The following is a 21,988-nucleotide window of genomic DNA, read 5'->3' on the forward strand; positions in this document are numbered from 1 at the left end:
GAGACTTAGAAGAAGAAGTCTATATTGAACAACCAGAAGGATTCATTCTTGGAAATGATGCAAAACTTGTATGCAAACTCAGAAAATCTCTCTATGGTCTAAAACAGGCTCCAAGGGCATCGTATTACCATCTTGACAAATATCTCCACCAACAGGGTTTTTCAAAGGGGTCAGCAGATGGCAATCTATATACAAAGATGGACACTAGTAAATTGCTAATAATTGTTGTGTATGTTGATGATATTATTTTTGGTAGCAACGAAGAATCCATGAGTCAGAATTTTGCTTTAGTAATGCAGCAAGAATTTGAAATGTCCTTGCTTGGTGAGCTTACCTATTTTCTTGGTCTACTACTTCAATAAAATAAAGATGATATTTTTCTCTCACAAACCAAATATCTCAAACAGATCCTGAAAAAGTACAACATGGAAGATTCTAAACCAGTAAGTACTCCAATGGTTACAGGATGCAGTCTTAGCTCAAATGATGAATCAGCAACAGTATATCAACCAACTTACAGATCCATGCTTGGCAGTCTGCTTTATCTAACAGGTACCCGACCGGACATCGTGCATGTAGTGGGAATAGTTGGAAGATTCCAAGCAAATCCAAATGAATCACACCTTCAGGCAGTCAAAAGGATTTTCAAATATCTTCAAGGAACGCATAACTTTGGTTTATGGTATCCTAGAGATACAAATCTTACACTTCATGCATATATAGATGCAGATTGGGCAGGAAGTGTTGATGACAGAAAAAGCACTAGTGGTGGTGCATTCTATATGGGTTCTAGGTTAGTGTCTTGGTTCAACAAGAAACAAAGTTCAATTGCATTATCTACAGCTGAAGCAGAATACGTGGCTGTTGCATCTTGTTGCACACAACTACTTTGGATGATGCAAACCTTGCAAGACTTTCAAATCACATGTACTCCACCCATCTCCATTCTATGTGATAATACAAGTGCCATCAGTATTTCAAAGAATCCAGTCATGCACTCAAAGACCAAGCACATACCCATCAAATATCATTTTCTACGTGAACAAGTGCTTGAACAAAATGTCAAATTGGAGTATGTTCCCTCCAAAGAACAGGTTGCTGATCTATTCACTAAACCATTGCCCAGAGAGACATTTGAATATCTCAGGCAAAATCTGGGAGTAGTTTCTGCATCATCCTGCTGTTAAATCCTATTTTTCAAAGAAAGGTGGCTATACGCGAGTTTCTTGAAGTATAGTCGCGTACATACGCGAGTTTCTGTGGGCACAATCGCGTATATGTTGGTTTAAAGAAAAGCAGTAGGCCAGACTCAAGAAAAAGGGGTTTGCTATGGTTCTGTCAATTATCTACTATGTTTGTTGATGGTTTCAATCTGCTGATAACATGTGGAAATATTTTGGTCCTCATAAGGTTGTTGATAACTTGATATATATATATGATTGATGATGATGCTTTGATATCTCTTACTGACATATGCAATGATCAGATCTGACAATGAATAGGTGGAACAGGTTTAGGGGGAGAACATGGTTGATGATGGACATATACAGGTTGTTGGTCTGGATGCTATTGACAGATGTTGTTGATGGTGCAGATCATATGATAGTTGTTGATGACTATCATGGTCTTGTTTAAAATATTTGGTCTCTGTTACATATGTCATGTATATCTTTTAATGTAACGGTCATGAAAATACCTAATTTGTAACCCCACTATGCATGGGATGGATGATGTAATGTTTCTTGTTTTTGACATGTATAAACAATTGATATATCCCCAATTGGTTGGGTGGATGAGTCAAATTTGGTATATCCCCACTTGGTTGGGAGATGGATGTATGTATGAGTCATTGGTGATAGGAAGGTCATTTGTGATGTATGTATAGAGTCATGTTCTTCTTTTAGAATATCTTTTTGCAGACTTTGTTGATGCTCAGGGGGAGCATGGACTCGATCATGGCAGCTCAATCAGCACACTTTAGAATATCAGAAAATTCAGCATGCACTCAGGGGGAGCATGACCCTTTTCCCCTTGATGTCAAAGGGGGGAGAGTGACTTGGTGTGATTGTTGCCATCAAGTCCAAAGGGGGAGATTGTTGGCATTATGATGTATGTGTTGTACTTGATGGCAACCCACTTGTAGCAGAATAACTCACCTGTATATGGTAACTAGATGAATCTACATAAGAGATATCAGATGTGACAGAATGCATGATAGTAGTGTTTACAGATGTGATGAAATGCAGGGCAGCTTCAAGGAATCAGTTCAGAAGGCAACTCACTCAGATGAAAGTATAACAGGTAAACATCAAAGAATTACAGATCAGTCTTCAGAGAGTTAAGAAAGAGAGGTATACGCAGGTTCACCATTGACCAAGCTGTGTATACACGCAGGTTCACTATATACAAGCCGCGTATACGTACACACACACTTTCACAGAAGGAAAAGCGCGTATACCTTGGAAAAATAAATTTTTGGTCTAAAGTATTTGGTCCATGGTATTGGTCCAAGGTATCTGGTCCGAGGTATTGACCCCAAGTATTTGGTCCAAGGTATTGGTCCTAAGTGGTTTTGGTCCATGGTATTGAGAAAGGCCTAAGACTATAAAAGGAGGAGAAGATCATTAGGCCATGTGTGCAAGTATCGAATATCTCATGAAGTGTGAGATCTAATATGCAGGTTATTGGCTTATGGTGCTATGCTTGATCTGAACCAAGGATGAACCTTAGCGTTTGATGAAGGATAAGATCTAATGATGAATCAAGATCTTATGGCTTGAAGTGAATTATCTTTACGTGGTTTAATCATGTATCTGAATAACTGACGCATGTTGTAGTCTGTAAATATGATGATCTAGGTATGAGTGAAGTCTGCAATATTTGTAATGTTTAAATCATCATTTACAGATCTATACGCAGGGTCACTTTAGCAAAGGAGCGTATACACGCTGGTTCTGCATATCCAAGCTGCGTATACATCATAAATTTGATTTGCAGATCTGTACACTAGTTCACTTTGTGGAAAGCGTGTATGCATGCAGGTTCGACACATGGAAGTAGCATATACCTTATAAAATATTTTTTAGTTGCTTTTGTATGTTGTTACAGTGTTCTTGGTTCTGGCTTGGGTTCTGGTGACTGTATTCTGGTGACTGCATTCTGAATAATCAGATTAATGGGTTGTCAAAGTGGTTGATCGATTCGGTTGTGGTTGGTTCAAAAGGAGATTGGTTGATGCAGATATATTTGATGATTGAATAATGTTGTTGATGGATCCAGTCTGAAAATTTATGAAACGTGGTCCCTGGAAGGAAAGAGAAGGTTGTAGCCTTCTGTAGGTCGGCACCTACGTACTAGTAAACATATCAACTAGTACAAGAGCTAGGGGATTGTAGCTCCCTTCCAGTAGAAGCTGGAGAACGAGAGAAGGTTGTAGCATTCTATAGGTAGAAGCCTGCATATTGGTATAAGACTGCACCAGTACAAAAATTGTAAACAGAATTCTCTTATTATTAAAAGAAGACAGAGACGATTACAACAAGTGGTTTTCACCCACATTGGGTTTCCACCTTATATCTTGGTGTTCATGTGTGTTTCTTATGTGTGATGGTATGTTTTGTTTTTACTGCACCTGGTTACTGTTTATATGGTTATGCACTGATTAAAGATCAACATATGATGAATTAATTGAATCATAAGTTTACTGGATATACGCTACTTGTCTTAACCACAGTTGCATATACACGCGAGTTCCATTAACTGAAGTAGCAAATATAAATCTGATTATGGAAATGAAAAATAATTGACTTGCTAATACTGATTCACCCCCCCTCTCAGTATTCCAACATACCTAACAATTAGAATGAGTTTGTTGACATGTGTAGGTACAAAGGAAACTTCTAAGGCACCCTTATGTGGCACTCTATGTTCAAATTCAAATTTGAGGAGATCATGGACCTCATGGATAAGATCATGGGCCTCATGGAGAAGATCATGGAGGATAGGGTTATGTGTCACCATTAGTTGAGAGATATGTGAATCTGAAGAGGGAATAGTGGATCCATATTTATGATTTTGTTATCATAACTTTTGTATAAATAGGAGTGTTATCTCCTTCATTTGTAACTTTGGAATTTGGAATTTAGAATTGAGAAGTTAGAATGTAGAACCTTAGGATCTTATAAGTTGTAATGAGAAGTTAGAATTTGGAATCATTGTAATGGATATCTTAGAACCTCTTGGGATGTAGAACTTGTAATTGCAATTTGCCTGAGGCTAGCATCTCTAATCTTGAGCAGTTATTCAAACTTTTCCTTGATAGATGGATGATTAAAATTAATTTCCTCTCGCTCATTCAAGATTATGATCAGTTAAAAAGGCTCCCTAATGAATCTGTTCAACAATTTTCTGATCGATTCAATCAAGTTTATCTTTCTATGCCATTGAATATTAGACCTCCCCCTGATCTAGCTCTATTGCATTATCCAAGAGCTTTTGATGCAGAAATAGAATTCCGTTTAAGAGAAAGGAGCCCGTCCACCATGAAACAAATGCAGGACATAGTTGTGGACATGGAGGCAAATTTGAAAATGAGGGAGGAGCAGCGCAAAGCAGAGGAAAAGGAAAGACTTCTTTATTTGTTAAAAGAAGCAGAGGAAAGGATGCAGCAGATCGCAATGAAAGTTGAATGTTTAGAGCACCAAAACACATCTGTTTTACAACAGGAAAGTAGTGACATTCACGAACAAACCTACCACAAATCAGATGACATATTCATAGAGCCATATGTGAAGGAGAAATCTCCTGATATACTGTGTGAATATGACAGCTTCTCTTCTTTCAACTGTTTGCCCAAATATGATCTGTATGATGAAGATTATGCTCCTCAAATCCATATTAACCTTCAGAGGAAACAGAAGCTATTTTGGGAGAAGGCAGAGTTCAGGCTCAGCAGCTTGAATACAATGATCAGCGTGCCCATTTCAGCTATGAAGAAAAGGAGGAAAATGCAGAGTGTTTTGATTTCAGCAAAGGAGCTTTGCCTTTTTCTTTCAAATCTTTTCAATTTTTCAAGGATAACCATCATGCTGTGTATAATCAAGTGTCAGCAAGTGTTGATATTGACCGTCTGGAGGATAATCAAATCATTGTTCAAAATGTATTGCCTCTAGTTTTGCAGCCCCAAAGAGCCATCGAATATCAGATTGAGGAAGACTTAGAAGCAGCAGCATGTGATCAAATGATCCAAGTGGATCCCCTGCCTCTTGGTTTTCAGCCATCTCAGGTATTTGAAGAAGAAGAAGAACAGCAAGCGCAGATCAGTCAGGTCCCATTCGAGCCTGTTTATAATGAGTTGCAAGTTTCACTCCAAGTTTTGAATAATCCATCAGATGACAAATTGTGTGATGAAATAAATCATTGCTCTTCTCCATTAGCGGGCTGTGTGGCTCAATGGCAAGTTGCTGATGATCTCCCAATTCCAAAGCATGATAGCTGTCCCAAACCTTTGTACAGTTCTTTAATTCAGCCCAGCAATTGTATATACATGTTACAGGACCCTTTTGTACAGTTTCTTGTTTCAGCAAGGAAGGTCAGCAGTTTCCTGATCTTCTCAAAGATTAACAAAGCCTTATCAGATTGCAAGATCTCTATTTCAAGCACCAGCAAGCACAAGCAGCAAAGCTCACTGATGTTTATAGTGCTTAAGTGGTTGCATTGGCTATTTCATTTTACCTAACAACAAAGCAAGTGCTGATTAGGGTAAGTAGGTAGGATTAATAAGGCAGCCGGCAAAGGGAATTTTGCAGAATACAGCAACAACTGAATACAAGGCCATCTGACCTGCTGTTCTTGACTTTTCGCAAGGAAAAGCCATCCCCAAGTGGAGCCACTGTTAGCCTCCTATTGCAATAGGTTGTCATTTTTCATGATTGACAGTGGAAGTGCCAAATATGTTCATCTTTTCCATACTGCAAAAGTTCCATATTTGATGAGTCATGCCATTTTTGAAGAATTTTTCAGTTAAAGGGAAGGCCAAACAATTTAATCTTGGCTTCCCTAGGTTTAAATTTCATGTTTTAGAATAGAGAGAATAAGCATCTATCCAAACTGTTTAATCTTGGCAGATTTGTAGATAGGTAGAGAAGCAAGGGCGCTCATCAGCTTAATCTGAGCCCCTAGAAGAAATAAGGGTCGTTTTAGATAGGAGGACAACAAAAAGAAAAGTTGAAAAGATGGGTTTACAAGTTCAAGTGCACCCAAACCAAAAAAAATATAAAATGCTAGGTAAGTAGGCCGGGTAGGTAGTTTTGTGGTGGCTGAATGATCATTTGTGATCCTTTTCATGTTCTCAAGTGTCAAATCTATCCAGATCACAAGTATGAGGCAGTTTTCCATTTGGAGCAGCTCAAGCGAGGCATGTTTAACTCCCCCTTCTTTCTCTTTCCCAAATCATTCACTAACTTCCCCAAAGAGGTCAAGATCTTCTTGATACCTCTTAAATTCATCATTTTTCATATCATTTCCCTTAGTAAAGATCTGCTTTACTTGAGGAGCGTTCATATGTCCTCTACAAAGTTCTATCTCCCCTTTTAAGCCTAAGCATTCCTATACTTAGCGCTTTCTTGTCATTTTCATATTAACTTCTAACATTATTATGTAAATCCCTATCTATTTCCCCTCCCCCTACTAAAAAGCACTAAATAGCTCCCCTACGTACATATCCCCTCCTTCTGGTTGAAAAATAACCATAAGTATGCTTGGGAATTGCTAAGTTTGCCTGAAACTTAGCAAGAACCCTCCTCTTACCTCTTTAAGCCATCTTCCAATGCTTTGGACCCCTTCCAAAGCATAAAATCCTTCTTCCTATGCATTAAAACCCTCCATCAGCCATGTTTTAACCTTTTCAAGGCTCAAAACCCTCATTCATACTTTCGGACCCCTTCCGAAGTATTAGAAATCCCTCATTTTCCTCATAAAACCCTTTTCCCATGTATAAAAACCCCCTCCGATCTCCAAAAACTCATCTCCGATCGTTTTGATCTTTTGTTGAATCATATAAGCCTTCTCTGAATGCGTATGCCCCCCCTCCGACGCGATATCGCTGTCGGAGGTCGCGGCAAGTGTTGGCCCTTTGTTTTATGCATGCCTCCGAATTCCATCTCGCCGATGTGATTGTCGCAATCGCATTTCGCAAGAGTTTGTGCCATGTTTTTATGCCTCCCCCCTCCGCCGATGCGATATCGTCGTCGCACCCGACAACGATATCGCTATCGCAATATATATTGTTATCGCAATCAACATCCATCCATATCGGCATCCTCCGCTTTCGTATTAATCCAACTTGACCCGCAATCCATAATATATTGCAAAGCCCGCCTTTCGCAACTTATTTTATTAATATCGCAGGCCTTATCGCAAAATCAGTTGTATCGCATATCGTTGTCGGCAAAATCATATATGCTATGGCCCGAACCTTCCGCCCCGCCGATTAGCGATATTGCGACTAGATCGTAGCCGTCCATTCACGCGCCCCTGATCAACGGTCCTAATAATTTCGCATCGCATCGCGTCATACATATTATTGCCGCACCCCGTCCCTGCCGATCGCCGATGCTTCGAGTTAATCACGGCCGTCCAATCGCGCAACCGCATCAACGGTCCACAATCCATCGCTCCGCCGATGTATCATATGTCGTCCAACGCTCCTCCCGATAGCCGATCGCCGATGCAATATCGGCGATCGGCCCATCGCAAAGTCATACATATATATTAAGGCCCGCGCCAGATGGTTAGCCCCGATGCGATATGGCGATTCAATCCTAGCCGTTGGATCTGCCTTGGCATGATCCAACGGCCCAGATCTATTTTTGGCAACAGTAATCGCTCCCGCCCATTTTTGATGGATTTTCATGTGTTAAGGCGTTTTTGCCTTATAAAAGGGAAATGGGCCATTCTTGCATGTATCAGTTCGGCGCCCTCGTGCGGCCCAACAACAAAGAAAACAAGGCATGCTTTAACAGTTTTGGATCGCTCCAAGCCCAGATTGCTCCAAATTGTAGATTTCGGCCCCAACAAGCCTCCAATCCGCGCATCCTCCTCTATTTTGCAGTCATTTCTTCATTTTTTGGAAACTTTTGATCGGCCAGTGCCGATGCTCCTCTATAGGCCACGGAAAGCATTGCAGCAGTATTTTCGGCCATAAAGAGATAAAGCAGGGGCGATTTGACAGTTTGAAGTGCTTCGGAGGGAAGAGAAAGCCCGATTCAACAACGAAAGAGTATCAAGGAAGCGACGAAGTGTATCAGATCAAAAATATCAATGCAACAGTTAAAGCCCGCAGCAGGGAAGCATTAAAGGCCCCCAACAAAGTCAAAGGAGCAGTTCTGAGCCATTTAAGGCTCACCAAATCATCGTTAAATGCGTTAAAGCCACCTAAAGGCAGCGGAACCGCGTAAAAGAGGCAGTTCAAGTGTTTTTAGGCCCAGATATTGCAGAAGCAGTGTATGAAGACACATATGGGCAGTGCTTCAGTATTCAAGGCGCAGTTATGGAAAATTGCCAGCGCATTGCAGCAAAGGACCCTTATTAATTCATTCTTATGGTTGTTGCTTCCAGCGCAACTCATAGAGATATTTTTAGCATTTATTTCAATAAGTGTTGGGTTAGAGGCATTCAGTTCTCCAGATCTGTTGTTGTAGATATTTTTTAGATATTTTCTCTATTTATACCACCCTCTGTATTGTGAAAAGGGTTGGCTGGTTGATTTTCTCTTTCAGGATTTGCCCTGTAAGTTTAAGAACCTCTGTAATCAAAGATTGCTGGAATGTTTGCATCTGAAATGGCTGGTTGTGCTTTAAATGGCTGAAGAGCTTGATATGGAATTCTCGTGCTCGCTCATGGTCCAATAAGTCTTTCCTCCCTCTGTTTATCAGTTTATATGTATCTGTATCATCTATATATCATAATCTAAGTTGCAGGAAGAAGGAATAGTTTAGAACTGGTTTTCATGCCCTCTGTCCTCAATTATTGTAACTTTTCTATGTTTTCCTCCAAATTAGTAATGAATATGCATACTTAATTGATCATGTTTAAGCTATTTCCTTCACATATGAATGTTGTCTAGGAAACTCTTCATTGCTCCTATTTAGCCTTCATCCACTTTCCCTCTTTGGCTGGATGAGAGATCCTTAACTGCCTCTCATCCCCTGACCTCCATTTCATCCTTGTTCCAGCATTAATCATTGTGCCATGTGTAGCTATCCTGCTCCATATTCCCCTCTTCTGCCAAAGAAAACACACCCTTCAGTTCACATTCATTGACTCCATGCCCAATGGTTTGAACTTCTTACACTTTGCATGCCAACTCTGCTTAAATAGATCAACCATCCCACCAAACTCAAACAAAACCCATGTGCATCATATCTAGCCTAAAATCATCCCTTAAACAAAGCTAAATCATAAAGAGAGAGCCCTCTCTGGATGCAGGTAGGCTAGGACCTGCATCTAAAAGATTGGTTTGTGGTTACCTCGGCCGTATTCCCTTAGGAGTCAAAGGGAACAACCTGAGTGATAACAGCTTCCCTGGAAGCATTCTTTTACTTAGGAAATAAAAAATTCTTTCAAGCAAGTTAAGGTAGAATAAATTAGAAAAATAAAACGAGATCTCGCTAGAGTTTTTAGTCTTGTTTTTCTTTGAAAAAAACCATCATCATTTCTCATGAATAAATTTACATTTCATCCACGCTAACCTGCAAAAATAATAAAATAAGACAAGTCAATAGGTTAGTATGCTCTCTTCCTACGCTTTGAGCGATCAGGAAAGATCAGAAAATCTATTGATTTATTTTGCACAAATCAATAAAAATCTCTTGCTTGGAATTTACACAAATCATAAAAACTACAGCATTATAAGAAATCGAAATCATTATAAAAAAAAATCGTTTATTTTCGATTTCAAATTTAAAAATTAAATCTGTAGTTTAGTGATTTGATCAATGTGTTAAAACTTCTCTACATATCGAGCTATTAAAGTGTTTACCTTAAGGAAGGCAATGGTGAATGTTGGGTTAACAAGAAATGGCTATCTGAATACTCTTACATGGAACCAACCCTCCAAGATTCGAATCCTTATTTTTCTTAGCCCACTTCAATTGGAATTTTGATAAAAATGCATATGAGCAAAGTGAAACGAATGTCCCAATTTAGTACGGTTAGATAAGAATAACCCCCCTTATTTCCAGTTTGCGTATGTGGTGATTATTCTCCTTTTGGATTTGTTGGTTGTGGTGAGCTCCAGTATTGCAGCAATGATGCTGCAACTCCTGGGGCTCCCTACTTTACTTTTATCAACCTGGTAGTTCATAACAAACTTGGAAGAAACGGTGTTGTATGCACAAATACTAGCTCTTACTGCAGGCTGTCACTTGATCAGTTGGCACAAGTTCGCTAGGAGCTTAAGCCAACTTCTATGAGTTCTCAGAAGAAGCTTTTAATCGTGATGGAAGAAAGCTAACTCAAAAGTGGCTATTCTACTTGCAAAAAGAGGATGAAAACTGAAAGGAACCGCAAACCCTAGCAAACCCTAGTTTTACCCACTAACCCTACTTTTGCAAGAAAAAGAGATGAAACTACTAAAATGGATGCCATGGACTATTGACAAGTTAAAATGCATATATTCAAGCTACTTCTGAAGGAAAATGTGGAAAAATCATCTTTTTGTACTTTCGAGCAATTTTATGCAGAATTATTATGCTTATGTTTTAACTATTTGTGACTGTGCAGAGGTTTGGTGGTGAAGGGAGATGGAGTTGGCTTTTGCAGGAGGTTGGGAAGGTGTGGAGAGGACCTAAGGAGTCCCTAGTACTCTTCTAGAGACTTCCACTGCGATCAAACTTCGAAAAATCACTCATGTGAATTTCTACAGGAGGCTGCAGGGGATCTATAGGAAGTTCTACAAGAGGTTTTACAGGAGGAGGCCGAAAGTGATTTTTGGAGGTTTGAATGTGGAAAAATGGTGGGAAAGGGGAAATGAAGGTAGGATGGAGGTGTCAGAGGGTTTAGGACTCTGTCAATGAAGGTCAAGCATGAAAGAGATGGTTGGATTTGTTCAAAGGTCAAGGAAGTAATTTTGCACAAGAACGTAGAAATTAGGGCAGTTTGGGAAAGTATGGCAAATGGGTGGAGGAAATCTTGAGAGATGGACTGGATCAGGTGGTGTGATGGAAGAATGATAAGTTGGAGTGTTCTACAAGTGAGCTGCACACTTACTTTTCAAAACTGTCCCAAGCAAAAACTAAAAAACAGAGTTTTACCTATTTTAACCTAATTCTAACCTAAAAACTAGAAAAGTGTTGAACAGAACTTTATGGACAGGAATTTATGCAAGAAATCCATGGAAACTGAACAAGAATGGATCTAAGCATGTGAATACAATTGATATCACCTTCTCCAACTCGAAATCTCACACTAGCAATTGCATTGGAAAGCAAAAAGAGTGTTTTGGTGGCAGCAAGAGTGCCTTGGTCTCAATTCATGGTCCCAAGGAGGGAGAAAGGAGATCAAGGCCTCCTTGGTAGCCTTTTTGTGGATCTTTTCCTAATATTGCAGCAAACTATCTAATCAACCTGAAGCAAGAACAACTATTCTAATCATCAAAAACAACCTAAGTAACAAAGCAAGATTTAACCTAAACAACAGAAGTTATTTCATGAATGCAAAAAAGAAACATATATATACACGAAGGAGGCGCTGGGCACTTGGGTTGGGCCCAACCCCAAGAGCTACAGCCCCCTTAGAAATATTAGTGTTGGTTCAAGGCTGGATTCATCTTCATTGATCAAAAAATAATAGTTACATCACAAAACTGTCTACAAAAAGAGCTCGAAAATGAGCTGAATACAAGGCTGCACTAAAGTGCGAAAATAGACTATCAAATGGCTAACCTACTGAGGCCTGAAGCCTTCTTATTTATACAAGTGAGGACCCCCAACAATCCTCCTAAACTTAAGGAACTCGGCTGCCTAAACCTGGAGATAACAACAACTTCACTAGACCTGCTCGGCTGCCCCTTGGAATCATCAATGTGGTGGCCTTTGAACTCCGAGCTGCTGGTGGAGAACTCAAGGAAGGGGTCATTAATGTAGGAGACACCCCTCCTATAAGTCCTCAGCCTGTTTCCTCAAGTTTGGCTGCTAATCTGCTCATAAATGCCTGGTATTGGTCCAAAAATGTCCAAAAATCTGCAATAAACACTCATTAGACTTTGTGGTAAAGTGACTATCCCCATTCACTCAATTAACATAAATATATTCAAAAACATGCACAAAACTATGGAGAATGGTGGATTAAATGGAAACAATAGGCAAAATGAGCCCATATAGTTACCCATTTCTGGGGCTCATCATCACCCCCTACTGAATGGGTTGCTCATCCTCTGAGCAACTAATCCAGTTCTTCATCCTTGATAGCTCTAACAGCTTCCCTGACATCCCAAGCTTCTGAGGTGATGTCCTCTTCCCTGTCATGAAAACCTGCCTTTCTGTCTACTTCCTCCCATTGCTTTTGTTCTTCTTCTTCCTTAACCCCTTCCAATAGTCCTAAGAGTAGTGGAGGACTGAACTTAAGGCCAATCCAGTTGGCTTTCAAGTTTTGCATTGATTGTTTGTACAGGGGCACTCTCACCAAAGCCTCCCTCATTCTGGTTGGGGAGTGATACTCCCTGACCTTTAAGCTATATGATAATGTATTCCATCTCCTCATGCAAGCATGAAGGCAATCATCACCAAATAATCTTTCCATATCTTCAAAATGGGCAATAGCTTGTGCTTGCCTTTCAACATAATCAGGGAGAACTTGAGGGTTGCTTGCAAGGTGTTGATGAGCATATATGAGAGCTGAGGGGTCTTCCAGTTCTGCCCTTATTAGCAGGGGCTCATTTAGTTCTTTTGCCATGATCTGTTGAACTTCCACTGCTCTTTTTTCCTCATGGCTCATCCAAGAAGCCATAGCCATGAGCTGTAGGTCTCCCAGTGCAGCATTTGGATCCCAAAAGTTCATATCAGGGAGTGCCATATTGTGTAAGTAAAACTCTGCTAATTTGGCTTTATCCTCAGCTGAACTAGTAGCACACAGATGCATAAATTGACCATAATTTTGGAATGGGATTGTGCCCCTTTGGGCCAATGTTTTAATTTGAAATTGGAGCCATTGGTCTTTAAGATACAATGCATAAGATCTGGCTGGTTGTCTACATTACAAGGCTTCCATTGCCTAGCTGGCCATGCAGGCCATCTGGGCTTCCCTTTCCTACAACTGCTGCTTCAGCATCAACACTTCAACTGTTGCCTGAGACTCCCTTTCTTGTTGCTGCTTTATCATCATTTCAACATCAGGCTGTGGCTCTTCCTCTTGTTGTTGTTTCTCTGCTGCTTCCTTATCTACTAGGGGACCTTCCTGTAGTTGTTGTTCTTCAAAAGTTTGCGATATGTCTCCCCTTTGAGTTTCCTGTTACTATAACTGCTTTTTCAGCAGTGCATTTTCCTCCTATAGCTAGGCTCTTTTAATGCTCTTGGCGTGTCTCACCATTGCCAACTCCCTTCTTAATTCTTTCAACTGTTCTTCCATGTGTTCTATATCTGCAACTCCCTTAGATTTAGAAATTTTCATCCAGGTGTGGGTTCTAACCCTTTCTTGTTCTAATTCAAAGAAAAGGGGTACAATGAATTTCTGTGGGATGATCTTCCCACCTTCTAGCAAATTGTAATATGAGCCTAAATTAGGCTGAGGGCTTGGTTCAGGTATCTCTTTGGCCTTGCCTTCCTCTTGTGACTGTTCTGATGCCTCTCTTCTAATTTTTCAGTCTCCTTTAGCTTGGCCAGTGTTTCCTATAGAGAGGTTTTAGCTTCCTGTAGAAGTGTTTTGGAGTCCATTAGTCTGATTCTTTCCTTCCAAGTGGAAGTTTTGGGACTCCCCCTCTCATAGGTAATAGAGATTTTGGAGGGAGATTCCTCCTTTTTCTCAGTAGGTGCATCATCAATTATTATCGGTTCTTTTGATGGTGGTTGGGGCTTGCCCACCTTTATCCTGGTGCTCCTTCTAGCTTTGAAATACATGGATGTTTCTCTTTTTCTTTTTCCCTTTTTGTTTTGCTAGAGTGCTCAATGCAGCCAGCACAACTGCTGCTTCTTTTGCCAATGTTTCATGGGATGCTTCTTTCTGCTATTCTTCCCCTTCATCTTCTATAGTCTTTTCTGTGTCTGCTGTCTCTGCTTGTGTTTCTGCTGTCTCTGGTAATGTCTTCTCTTTTCCTTGCTGGGTCCCTGCCTCTCCTGTGGCAGTCTTTTTCTGGGGGCTTTTTCTTCTCAATTTCTGTTCTTTTCCTCTTCTCTATCTTTGAGGCTGTTTTATTTTCTGCTTTAGGTATTACAATGGGTTTTTCAAGTTTCTCCTCTTCTTTCTGTTCCTCCTCTGTTTCCTGTTCTTCCTCTGTTTGAATGTTTTGTGTCTCCTCATGCATTTTTTCCTCAATTTCCTCTTTCTCTTCCTCCTCCTCACTGCCAGATGGGCTGATATCCTCAGTCAAAGTTTTGATGTCATCTTCTCTCGACATATTCTTGAAAATTTCCCAAGCTATGGGGATGGTGTATGTGTGTAGGGCATCTTCCACCAATAATTGAATGAGACCATGGTGTGCCAGCTGGTCTGGGACCCCTGCATTTAGCTTGGTGCCACATTATATCAAAGATTGAAGGAGGAAATATGGGAGACTGAGTTTCCTGACTGGAGGTAGGTCCATCCCATAACCATAAATTATGGTGAACCTTCCTTCACAAGTGATGTATTTCATTATTTGGTAGCTGACTTCACTCCATGGAGGAGGTAAGCTTGTCCTTCTCACCCCATTTTTATCCTCTACAGGATGCTCCCCAGGTTGAAAAAATGTTTTCTTGGCAACTTGTCCCAATGCTTTTTCCTCCTTGCTCCAAGGGAGCCCAAGTGGAAGACCTATGATTCGACTGATAAAATCAGGTGTAAGCTCTAGGGTGAGACCCCTGAAACTGGTTGTAGCATGTGTTTTCGAGTGGGGTCTTAAGGACATAAAAAATTCTTCAGTCACCTCATCATCATATCCATGTATTCTTTCAAAGAAAATCATCCAATTTGCCCTGGTGAAGAGGGCCACCACCTCAGGGTGTTCATGCAATTGGTTGGAGTTCAAAGGCTCCTTCCTCATAAAACCTCCTGGCATGGTGTTTAGTGCTTTTTAAAAATGCTCAGGTGAGAAAGCAGGCAAAACTGAAAACAGAGGGATAGCTGAATTTTGTCTTTTTCTGAAACCAGATAAGGAATTTCCCGTGTGCTTTCTCCTTACAACATCAAATTGCAATATTTCCCTTGTTTCAAACTGCTCTTATCCTGAATTTGATTCTCTGCTTTTGGAAAGAAATTTTTTTTGACAGAACAGAGGATAAATAACACAGGGTTTTTTTCAGAGAGTAGACAGATATGCAAATTCGATTTTTTTTCACACAGGATGGTTTCTACAGTTGCATGTGTTTTCTTTACAGTAGAATGTGAGAAAGAAGAAGACAGACTTCGAATGCAGAGAAGAAAACAGAGAACTGTGTAGAACTCAGGGAAAATATGCAGGCAGACTTTTAAGCTTCACTCTCCTTTCTTTCAATCCAATGTTGTGTTTTTAATCCACCACCTTATACAAATAAGTCATATGCAAAGAGGTTTCCCGAGCCTACCTCGTTTCAAGCTCGAATTTTGACAAAAATCTCGGGTTTTCCTTCTGCAGGGTTGTTCTCTGTCCTTCCTGTAGAAATCTTCCTGTAGAAATCTGGCTCCTGTAGAATGCAGCAGTGCTCCTATAGAGCCCGATAGGCGGGAGTGTTTTGAAAAACTGGCAGAAAACTGGCGGAGGATGACTAGTTTGCTGCTCTGGAAGTGGTAGGTGAGTACTGCAGTCAAGAACATCGTGAATGAAGAATGAAACAAAGGGTGGCAGAGGCTTCGCTCGCACTGTCCTTTAATTGTTGGCGTAATCTGTGGTGAGGAAGTGAGGTGGCCGGATGGGTACGTCATCCCCATCCGGACCGTTGGTCCTACGTCATGGTCATAATGGTTCTGCATGCCACCTGACTGCCATCACCTCCCTTACTCCCATTATACGCCGCCACCACTACCAGTCCCGAATGTTTTTTCCCAGATTGACATACCACACGTGCTGGCTGCGTATCTGATCGGCAGTTTGAATTTGACAGGGCTCATTTGAATTCCACGAGGGTGTGTAACTGAACAAGGGTGGCCAGTTAGCTGGCCACCGATTCCATTTAATTGACCATTCCCACAGTTCATGCAGTTTTGAAATATTATTCATGCAATCGAGGAATAGGTTTAGGCACTTACCTGCTCAGTCGCTGTTGTGTTATGCATATTTCAGACTTTGGCACTTCATTTCCTCGTTGTTGTTGCTGCTTGCGCTCTGCATGCTCGGCCTTGGGCTTTTGCTGATGATCTCCCGTTCAAACATTGCTCCTTGCATGTTTCATATGTCCTGCTGCGTTGACCCTGTCTCTGGAGTATGTTTTTCAAAGGGATCAGTTGCTACAGGAATCCGATAGGATTTCCTGTAGTTGCTTCTCCTTCTAAAATTCAAGCTAGTATTTGAGTAGGGCTAAAACTGCTGAAGAAGGTCTCAACTATAAAGAAATCACAACTGGAAGGTATCAGGTAGGAATGAGAAAAAATGTTGCTGCCTTTATTTGTCATCTTTTTTTTTTTTGGTTTGCAGAATGAAAGAAACATAATTTTTGTATGTGGTTGTGCAGGGACACAAAAAAACGAGTGGAAATGTAGGTGTACAAGGATGGAATGGCGAAATAGGAAGATGGATGGTGGCAGGGAGGTTCACAGACCTCATAGACAACTTTCCAACCCTCGGGTCCTTCTCTGAGATTGATTTTGGCCTTTCTGTAGTTTCTACAGGATCCTCCTATAGAATACACAGAGTTTCCTGTAGGATGCGAAATTTCAGAACAAATGAGACCAAAACTTGGGAAAGGATAATGGTGATGGGGTGATGGACTGTGAAGGGTGCATGCAGCTTGGCCATGTCTTTTCCCTCTTGTGCGACCCTCCTGCAACCTGCAGTGACCTTCCTATAACCTGCAATTTATTTAAAAGAAGTTAGGTTTTTCTTTTTTCTTTTTTTTTTTTTTTTTTTTTTTTTTTTTTGAGACAGCTGGGGCACCTGCAGGAGGTTTTCACCCTCACTCCCTGTCCTGGGCGCCTCCAAGAGGTTTTCACTCAGGGATCTTTTATTCCATTTTTTTCTCTGTTTTTTCTTTTTTCTGTGTTGTTGTTGTTTTTTTTTTTTTTTTGGTTTTGCTCAAGGTGTGGGTGGAGTGGAGACAGGGACCTGCTCCACTACCAACACTGATTTACCCAGAGTCTCAATGAACTCCTGCTTGGAAAGGGGCTTCCTGTAGATCTTCAATCGATGCCCATTGACGAGCATGGGGATGGCTTCTTCATCAATGGTTCGAATAAGGACTGAACCATTGTCATTGCATTTTTCTACTGTATATGGTCCCAGCCATCTTGTCCTTAGCTTGCCCTTGAAATCTTTGTATCTCGAATCATACAGCAACGCCCAATCTCCCAGCTGAAATTGTTTCTCTTTGAGGTGTCGGTCATGCCATATTTTTATTTGAAGCTGGACTACCTCTGAGTGGAGAAGGGCCTGCATTCTTTCTTCATCCAGTCCATTTAGCTGAAGCAGTCTTTCCTTTTGTGCATGGCTGAGATCTAGGTCCAGCTGAGCTGCCATCCTTAATGTGTTATATTCAAATTCTATTGACAGCAGAGCCTTCTTCCCATAGACCAGCTCATAGGGTGTAAAACCTGTGGTGGTTTTCCAAGTAGTGTTATAGGCCCAAGTGGCCTCAACCAATCGGTCTGCCCAATCTTTTCTGCTGCTACTCACTACCTTAGTCAAAATCCCTTCCAAAGCTCTGTTAGTGACTTCCACCTGTCCATTTGCTTGCGGATGATAAGGGGTGGAAGTTCTATGCTTAATCTTGTGATGTGTGAGCAGGTCTTCAATCAGATTGGAGGTAAACTGACTTCCTTGATCTGTGACTAATTCTCTTGGATAGCCAAACTTGTAGAAGATATTTTCCCTCAAAAACTCAGCTACTTTTTCTTTTGTTGCTGCTTTGATTGCCTTTGTTTCTACCCACTTTGTCAGGTAATCCGTGCACACAATGATGTAAGACTTCTGTTTTGAAGGAGGGTTGATAGGACCCACAAAGTCCATGCCCCACTTCTCAAATGGCTCGAAAGTCACTTGAGGCTGCAGGGGCATCTCATCCCTTGGAGTAGGTTTCCCCATCCTTTGACATCGGTCACATTGGCTGATGTATCTCCTGACATCTTGATGAAGAGTGGGCCAATAGTAACCTGCCTGCAGAATTTTGAAGGCAGTCCTCTTTGCTGCAAAGTGGCCCCCACAGGGCCCATCATGACAGGTTAGGAGGATGTCGAAAACTTCCTCCTCCCTGACACATCACCTCAAAATCTGATCTGGGCCAAGTTTAAAAAGATTGCCCCCAATCCAAGTGAATGGGGCACTTTTCCTCACGATCTTGCTCTTCTCTTTTGAGGACAGGTGTGGCGGAAACTGTGTTGAAACCAAATAATTTGCTATATCAGCAAACCATGGAGAGAGTACTGAAATAGCAAATAGGTGTTCATCTGGCATTTGATCATCCACCATTCCCTCTTCACCTATAAGCAAATCTAGTCTAGACAGAAAATCAGCGACAACATTTTCCTTACCTGGCTTATCAACAATGGTCAAATCAAATTGCTGCAATAAAAGTAACCATCTAATGATACGAGCATTTACATTAGGTTTATTCATCAAATACCTAATTGCAGCATGATCAGTATGTACGAATGTTTGATAGCCAGTGATGTAGTGTTTGAACTTGTTTAGGGAATGGACTACAGCCAGGAGCTCTTTTTCGGTTACAGTGTAGTTTAATTCTGCCTTGGACAGGTTTTTACTGACAAAATATATGGCATATGGTAGCTTCTCTTCAACTTGTCCTAAGGCTGCTCCTATAGCTTTGTTCGAGGCATCTGTGTGAATGTGGAAAGGTAGGGCCCAGTTTGGACCTCTCAAGATTGGGGCAGTTATTAGCTTACCTTTCAAGGCATCCAGAGCCTCTTGACAGTTGTCAGTCCATATAAACTCAACATCTTTCCCCAAAAGACCAAACAATGGAGAGGCTAGCTTACTAAAATCCTTAATGAATCTTCTATAATACCCTGCTAAGCCTAGAAAACTTCGAACATCTCTTACCTTTTGAGGAGGTGGGACCCTTTGGATGATAGCAATCTTGTTGGGATCCACCTATAATCCTTGCTGAGAAATTGTATGACCTAGCACGGTCCCTTCAATCATTAGGAATTCACATTTATCAGGACTGAGGGACAGGTTCATTTTGATACATTTGGCTAAAACTTTTCTCAGGTTAGTCAAAGCTTCTTGGAAGTTAGAACCATAAGGGGTAAAGTCATCCATATAGATTTCCACTAAATCATGAACCAGTTCAGCAAATATGCTCAGTACTGCTCTCTGGAAAGTGGCAGGAGCATTGCACAACCCAAAAGGAAGGACCCGGTATGCAAAAGTACCCCATGGACAAGTGAAAGTGGTCTTATCTTGGTCTTCCAGGCTGATTTGGATCTGGTTGTACCCGCTAAACCCATCTAGGAAGGAGAAGAACTTCTTCCCTGCCAGGCCATCTAACACTTGATCTATGAAAGGCAAAGGGAAATGGTCCTTCTTGGTGGCCTTGTTAAGCTCTCGATAATCTACACAGATTCTCCACTTCCCGTTTTTCTTTGGCACTAGCACCAAAGGAGAAACCCATTCGCTGTCAGAGATGGGGTAGATGAATCCTGCATCCAGCAACTTTTGCAGTTCTTCTTTGACAATGTCCTTAAGGGCTGGATTCATCCTCCTTTGAGGCTTCCTGACTGGTTTACAATCCTCTTTAATGTAAATGTGATGAGTACAGACTGAAGGGTGGACTCCCTTCATCTCCTTATAGCTCCAAGCAAAAGCATCCAAATGGCTGTTCAATAAGCTACACAGCTCTTTCTCCTGAGAGGTGGATAGGGATGAGTTGATCTTCAAGGTTCTTTCTGGGCCAAATTCCACATTCTTAACTCGAAGAGAGGTCGGATCAGCCACACAGAGATCAACTAAAGCATTGGCTTGGGTTTCTTCCACCAACTCTTCTAATGGAAACACAGATTTTGAATCAAATTCTCAATAAGATCATCCTCGGTTTGAGGACCCCCCTTGGTAGCTTCCACTGTGCACAATGGTGCGAAGTAGAGTTCATCCTCATCTTCCTCCTCCAACCAGAGAAGTAAGTCGTGTTCTAGCAGAGGTTGGGCAGGAGGATATAGGACTAGCTGTTTGGACATCTGCCCATTCTTGATGGTCATGCTCCCAGCTCGACAACTGATGTAAGCATCTACAGTAGCTAACCAAGGCCTTCCCAGGATGAGAGGATACCCAGTGAGCTTTGCCTTTGGCTGAAGAACCAAGAAGTCAGCAGGGTACTCCCAGGAATCAATGGAGACCATGACATCTTCCACAATCCCCTCAGGAGTCATAGTGGAGCGATCTGCCAACTGCAGTATTGTTGAGGTCTTTCTTAGGGAACCCTGAAGGTTGAGTTTGAGCATAGTGTCCCTGGTCATTACGTTAATGGCAGCCCCTAGATCAATCAAGGTGTGGGGGATTATGGTGCCATTGATGTGGACATCGACTACAGGACTCCCAGGGTCCAGATATTTTAGACAGATTACCTGTCCCAACATTAGGTCGAACAGTTGTCCTATGACATTGATAGTTGGGGCATCTCTCTTGCGCCTGCCTGGGTGCCTAAAACACTTCTCTTTGATCAACTTGTTGTAGATTGGTACATCTTTTATGGCCTGGAGAAGTGGTATTTTTACACATAACTATTTTAGTTCTCCGAAAAGTTCAGTTTCTTCTGGGGTCGGTTGTGTGGTTCCAGTTAGTCTCTCAGGAAAGGGTGGAATGGCTTTTGGTTCACTTTCCTGTTTCTCTTCCTCATCCTCCTTAGGAGGAGGTTGGCTGTCTAGGAGGACCTTCCCAGATCATAGGTTGATCTCCTGAATCTCCACAGCATAGGTAGGGCATGTTGTTTCTCCAGTATATACCTGCTGGGCCTGTCTGTTATTGGGGTTCGGGTTCGGTTGAGCAGGTATTTGGGGTTGTCTTGGAGGAGCAGGAGGTAATGGTTGTGGTTGAGTAGGTGGTGGAGGCAAAAGAGCGGGAGGAGAGTTGTATTGGGGCCTCCACCCCTGATGAGGTGCATTCCACTGAGGTTGTGGCTGAGCGTGAGAATGAAACGAATGAGCAGCTGGTTGAGTATGGTATTGAGATGGATACGACCAAGGAGGGGGTGTGGACCAGGAAGGATGAGCAGGGGGACCCCAAGAAGGCATGGGAGTGGCTTGATTGGGGTTGTAATAAGTCTGGGATGTCCCTTGCATTCCCTGCTGGTAAGGTCTGGGTCCATGTGGCCTCCTTTGGTTCATGAAGTAGAGTGGTTCAGTGGCTCCTTCAGCCCCTTGGTACATAGCTTTAAATCCGAGTAAGGACGGGCACTGATTTGTAGGATGGTCTTCTTCACAGACAAAGCACACTTCTATGGAGTGCAATGGACATTCGTTCCTAGGATGCTTTCTAGTGCATCTAGGACAAAAGATGGCCAAAGCCCTCTCAGCTTCCTCTTGCTTCTTTTGGATTCGCAAGGTATCCATTTACATGGCAATAGTTTGTCTCGTCTCGCTTTTGAAATCTTCCATCTGATTTGCAAATTCGTTTTTAAGGAATGAACTAGATAAGGGGGTATTGGCTAAAAGTTGA

The sequence above is a fragment of the Pinus tabuliformis genome, chromosome 8 (genome assembly GCF_031772625.1).
Source record: "Pinus tabuliformis cultivar Carrire ecotype Pingquan chromosome 8, CPIR1, whole genome shotgun sequence".
Lineage (NCBI taxonomy): Eukaryota > Viridiplantae > Streptophyta > Pinopsida > Pinales > Pinaceae > Pinus > Pinus tabuliformis.